This window comes from Bombyx mori, chromosome 4 (assembly GCF_030269925.1).
Source record: "Bombyx mori chromosome 4, ASM3026992v2".
In the NCBI taxonomy this organism is placed as follows: domain Eukaryota; kingdom Metazoa; phylum Arthropoda; class Insecta; order Lepidoptera; family Bombycidae; genus Bombyx; species Bombyx mori.
This window is the reverse complement of record NC_085110.1, coordinates 8,961,563-8,967,751: the sequence shown is the minus strand read 5'-3', so window position 1 is coordinate 8,967,751 and position 6,189 is coordinate 8,961,563.

Sequence of the window (6,189 nt, the reverse complement as noted above, 5' to 3'; positions counted from 1 at the left end):
TTAGCTGTAACGTGTGCTTGTCCCTTATATTATGTAGACAAAGGTTGTAAATCAAAAAACTCATTAGTTATTGATGACGACCGCATCATACTAAAAAATATTCGTATAAATATTCCATGGAACCGGCTTTAGGTATAATTTTAGCCGACTGCCGATGAAGGAGTTTAATGTTTTTGGAACTTGTGTATGTAGGTATGTCTAATTATTTGTCACGCTTTACACGTTTTAAGCCTTTTGACGGATTTCAATATACCATATTATTATGTGGTATTTTAGATTCGTCTCAGTTGTGGAATAAAGTACCTACCTATAATATTTCAATATGGTATCTGTGACAAATAAATAGTTAACAATAATAATAATAACTAGTCGTCGTGGCCTAAGGGATAAGACGTCCGGTGCATTCGTGTTGAAGCGATGCACCGGTGTTCGAATCCCAGGCGGGTACCTATTTTTCTAATGAAATACGTACTCAACAAATTTTCACAATTGACTTCCACGGTGAAGGAATAACATCGTGTAATAAAAATCAAACCCGCAAAATTATAATTTGCGTACTTAGTGGTGGTATGAGCTCTTGTGAGTCCACGCGGGTAGGTACCACCACCCTGCCTATTTCTGCCGTGAAGCAGTCATGCGTTTCGGTTTGAAGGGCGGGGCAGATCTTATATCTCAAGGTGGGTAGCGCATTTACATTGTAGATGTCTATGGGCTCCAGTAACCACCTAACACCAGGTGGGCTGTAAGCTCGTCCACCCATCTAAGCAATAAAAAAAACTAAAAATGTACAATTTAAATAAAATCCGACTTTTTTAAAAATATTAATAGGTATCAAAAAAAGAAACCACTATACTTTTACGCTGTACTTTTTTAAAAAGATCGTGTCTAGTCTACTTGCCGTTTAGCTAGGACGGAAATAATGCAGCCGATCCACTAAAACTCGTTGCAGTTCTAAATGTTCTAATACTAGGATGAGGTATGCGCTCGCTTACGGCCGGCGTCTGTAATGCCAGGGGCACGGCAAGCTCGGTATCTACCGCTGAGGAGGTACTTACTCTCTGAGAGTCTCGTTTCTAAAAGAACAAGGGGCACTTGGGAAACACCGCGCTGGGGATTTCATTCCAGAGCCGGTAAGTAGACAATTGAGAAGAAATTACAAGGCAGTTTATTGAGGTTTTCGTTCTGTGAAATTTTAATGGGTTTCAAAGTTAGGGAATCAAAATACACTTAAAATCTGTGTAACTGTAAACGTGATTTCAATCAAATCCTGTAAGTTTTCGTAAATTGTTGCTATTGACATTTAGAACCCAAAGTATCCACCAAAGTGTAAAAGATAGAATTAATTGAAACGTAGCATAAATTATCTGCGCTGCTGCTATCTCTATTCGTGCAGCGTCATATTTCTAGCAATTATTCAAAATCATTCTTCACAAGAAATCATGTTACAAATTTCAGGGTAGTACAGTCAGTACATACCTATACTACCTATATATACCTACACTTAAATATTTCGACATATAACAGATTAAACTCATTTACGATGTAAGCCTACCTACACGGTACGAAGTAGTGAAATCAAGACTGATGCGGTCGGCACAGGAAACCGCAAACTATCAACCTAAATAACTACAACAGACTGTTGCGACCACTCGGGCCGCTATTTTAGTTTTTAAAGTATCTGACGTTGTTGAAAAATATTTTATGTAATACAGATGTTCATTCAAAACCTTTCGATTTATGGACATAAGTCCAAATAAAGATGAATTGTTTCAAAGTAAACTTACCATAATCAAGGTAGACATAAGGTTTACCTAATTTAGTTATTGTTGAATTATAAATATGTATTTATTACTTTGGATAGACAAAAGAAGCTCACGTTTCACGTGGTAATAAGGCGTTAAAGGAATCTAAAAACACCACACAGACAGTGGTTGCTACCACCCAGCTGAAGACATAACATACATACACAAGACATAGTTGTATTACTCTTTTTCTCAATTTTTTTCAATCACTAAAGCAGTTTTGCATTCCGTTACGTAAAGGGTGGGACAGCCGTTACAGGACAATAATGAGACTTCAACTCATGTTTATAGGCTGAGTTGCAGCATTTTCATTGTGATATGTAAAAACAGTTATGATAACAATAATCAATTTTTTTCTCTACTCATTCGCAGCTAATCCCGGACGGGTAGGTGAGCTGACGGGTTCAATCTGAGAGAACTCGCTAAAACTATCCCTAGCGAGAAAATCTACCACCGGATCGGAATCGCGACCCACTGAGAAGATCCTGCCAGAAACTGTGGGACAATAATCAAAGCGGCGTCAGTCACTCTTCGGCTAATTTCAAGAATCTATGAACTTAAAAAAAGTGGGAACTGGCATTTTTATAGCGCTGATGATTTAGACACTAAGATTAGGGTTGGTTTGTGTCGAGCTAAGAAAGAAATTGTCGTTATGTCATATTCCTTCTAAAAAAAGATCGGATACTGATACTGTTTTCTTTGGTTTTTGCCAATCATCAACACAATTAACACTATTTTTACAGTTTAATCTCGCGTTTATTATTGTCATTATATTATTATGATGTTTCGAATACTTTACAGTTATCGTGATCACGGGTGACCGATCTATGATCCACACTGATTATAACTTGTAAGGATTTGTTATGGTGAATATTTCTTATTAGGAGAATTGTTTTTATTATTATAGAGTGGAAAGACAACCGTTGGCCCTAAAGCCTAACGGCGGAAAACTGATAGCTCGAGGCAGAGTTGTTTCAAAGATGCATCTACAACCGGATCTGAGTCGTGACCCACTGAGATAATCCGATGAGAAACTCAACAGGCGGATACTATTGGCTAGGTTTGAAATCGACCACATCGATGTGTTCGACGAGTAAGGTGATCTGTGTTATGGCTGCTCCTAGCATTAAAACTAAAAGCTTCTGATAATAATTGATGAATCAGGTGGATCTGTAAGGACTTGTCTAGGGCGTCGATGGTGGTTGGCTCCTGTCTGAGTCGGAACAGGAGTGTATTGTATAAATACATAATATAAATTATGTAATCGCATTCAAATCATCCCGGGAGCTAAAATAGTAACTAGCGTTGGCCCAATGTTAGACATTCAACCATAATAACTGACACAATGTTTTTCGAGCGTGTCTTAGATTATTTTCAGATTTGTGGTAAGTTATATTAGGTGTATTAATTATCCGAAGCGCCACCACAGCAGTCGCTGTAACGAGGATACGGTGGAGTTCACGCTCGCGTACTGCCTCACTTTCGCGGAGCAGCATCGCCTCCTCGTTGCAAGATATAGGAACTGACTTGTCGCTTTCGACCGTCATGGCTACGATGTTCGGCAGTGACCAGCTTTACAGGCGATGCTCGACTTCTGCGAGTCCACCATCTCGTGGCAGGAGGCAGTGAAACGGGAGAGGGAGAACTCTTCTTCCCTCTCGGCGCCGTGCTGCCGCCATCGAGCCGGGGGTCGGAGGAGGGCGTTCGTTCAGATCCGACCTCTGTGAGCAGGCAGTCTCCTCCCGGCGATGGCCACAAAGCGATCTGAGGAGGTTGAGGCTGCACTGCACCTACCGTTACTCTAGAGCGCTGTCATCAGGAGGATGGGACGACGCGTCGGTGACTACTTCTTGCGATGCGGTTCGCGTTGTCGTCATCGCTGTTGTCGTCGAACATACTGTGGAAGAGCAACCCGGTCGGCGATATATCACGTTCCAACCCAGCAAGTTGGTTCTGACCTGGCGGTGTATCTAGGAACGTAAGCGGCATCGTCCGAGCGGCCGGGCCGCGGAGACCGGCGTCTTTGATCGTCGACTGTCGCCTCGACGACCCGTTGGTCGAGCGTTCTCGGGGTGGCGCCGCGAGTCTGGTTGTAGTGTTGACCGTGGGAACCCCCTACTGTGACCGGATTCTGACCCCGGGCAGAGATTGGACGTCGGGTGTAAGAGTGCAGGGGAGTCGTTTACTGCGGTAGGATCCTAAAAACATCCTTGGGCCCGCGGTTCGCAGTCGCGGATCAATTCCGCATACCCCACGCGCCCCTAGGCGCGGACACGTCGTAGGACTGAGGTTCGGACCCTCCCCGGAAAAAAAATATGTATATTATTTATACGATGTCTACGAAAAATAAAATAAAAACACAATCCAACAAAAAATTTGCACAGTAATTTCTTCGGATTTCACGATTCAACATTATAGGTTGGGGAAAAGCCTTTTCGCATTATAGTATGCTATGAACTTGTAATAAAATCTTTTGGGCTAGACTATTTGTATCTGGCTGGTTTTGGTATCAATTAAAGTTTAAACTTTAAAGAAGATAATTCCAAATTCAAATTAGGAAAATGTGTGATTTTTTATTTATTTTTCGTGCTGTCAAGATGAGTGAATCTAATGAAGAGATTCGACACATTTTAAAATTTTACTAGAAATAAGGAAAAAATGCAACGAAAGCCGCGAAAAAAATTTGCGATGTTTATGGACCTAATGCAGTGTCGGTGAGAGTAGCACAAATTTGGTTTAAGCGTTTTCAATCCGGAAATGTTGATGTCAAAGATGCACGTCGCTCTGGTCGCCCTATTATGGATATAAAATGGATGCCATTTTTGAAAAAGTGGAGCAAGATTGGCATATCAGTAGTTACGACGTAGCTGAAGAACTGGGAATTGACCACAAAACAGTTTTGGCTAATTTGAAAAAAACTGGTTACACAAAAAAGCTCAATATTTGGGTACCTGACGAGCTCACTGAAAGAAACCTAATGAACCGTGTACTCATTTGTGATTCTTTATCGTAATAAACGTCGTAACGTAATGAAACCGAACCATTTTTGAAGAAGCTGATAACTAGTGATGAAAAGTGGATCACGTACGACAAAAACGTGCGAAAAAGGTCGTGGTCAAAGGCCGGTCAGGCTTCACAGACTGTGGCGAAACCCGGGTTACGGCCTGACCACGGGGATCGGCGGTGCGAACAGCGAAGCGGTGGACGAGGCGACCATTCGCGCAGCACCGTTTGCAGGCCACGGGTACTCACGTTCGCCGCCGCGACTAGTAAGGAAGTCCGACAGCGAAATGTCTATATCGAAATTATCTCGATATTGCTTACAAATTAATAGTTTTTTGGTTCAGGACCTATTATTTGGAAAAGATTGTGAAGTACATGATTTGAATAAGAATCGGAGTATACCTATAGATGGAGAATTCCACAAGAAGTACGAGAAATACTTTGGGTGGCTAGACTTCCAAATAGCTGGTCTAGCTAGTATTTTTTTTTAGCTATTTTTTTTTATTGCTTAGATGGGTGAACGAGCTCACAGTCCACCTTGTGTTAAGTGGTTACTGGAGCCCATAGACATCCACAACGTAAATGCGCCACCCACCTTGAGATATAAGTTCTAAGGTCTCAAGTATAGTAATAATGGCTGCCTCACCCTTCAAACCGAAACGCATTACTACTTCACGACAGAAAAAGGCAGGGTGGTAGTACCCACCCGTGTGGACTCACAAGAGGTCCTACCACCAGTAATTACGCAAATTATAATTTTGAGGATTTCATTTTTATTACACGATGTTATTCCTTCACCGTGGAAATCAATCGTGAACATTTGTTGAGTACGTATTTCATTACAAAAATTGGTACCCGCCTGATATTCGAACACCGGTGCATCGCTCAACACGATTGCACCGGACGTCCGTTAGGCCACGACGACTTTAAAAATATAAAATAAAAAATAAATAAAAAATATAAAAATTTCGGCGTTAATTTTTCGCGGCGAAAACAACTAAACTCATTTAATCACTGTACTATTCGCCGCGACTACCGCTCGACTCCGTGGCTCGCGCCGTCCGTATTCATGCATTTGTTTTGCTCGCCCGCCGCATCGCGCGATTCGCTCGGTACATTTCGCCGGTCGCTTCGCCAGTCGCCGGTGCGCGTGGCTTGTTAGGTACATTTCTATGCGCTTGTTTTAGTCGCTAGACGCTTCGCCGTTCGCACCGCGCGAATATTCGTATCGGCGAATGTCCCGTGGCCAGGCTGTTAACTCGCAACAAGGTGATGCTGTGTGTGTGGTGGGATTGGAAGGGCATGATTCATTATGAGCTGTTACCACCAGGCAGGACCATCGATTCTGAACTCTACTGGGAACAACTGATGAGATTAAAGCAAA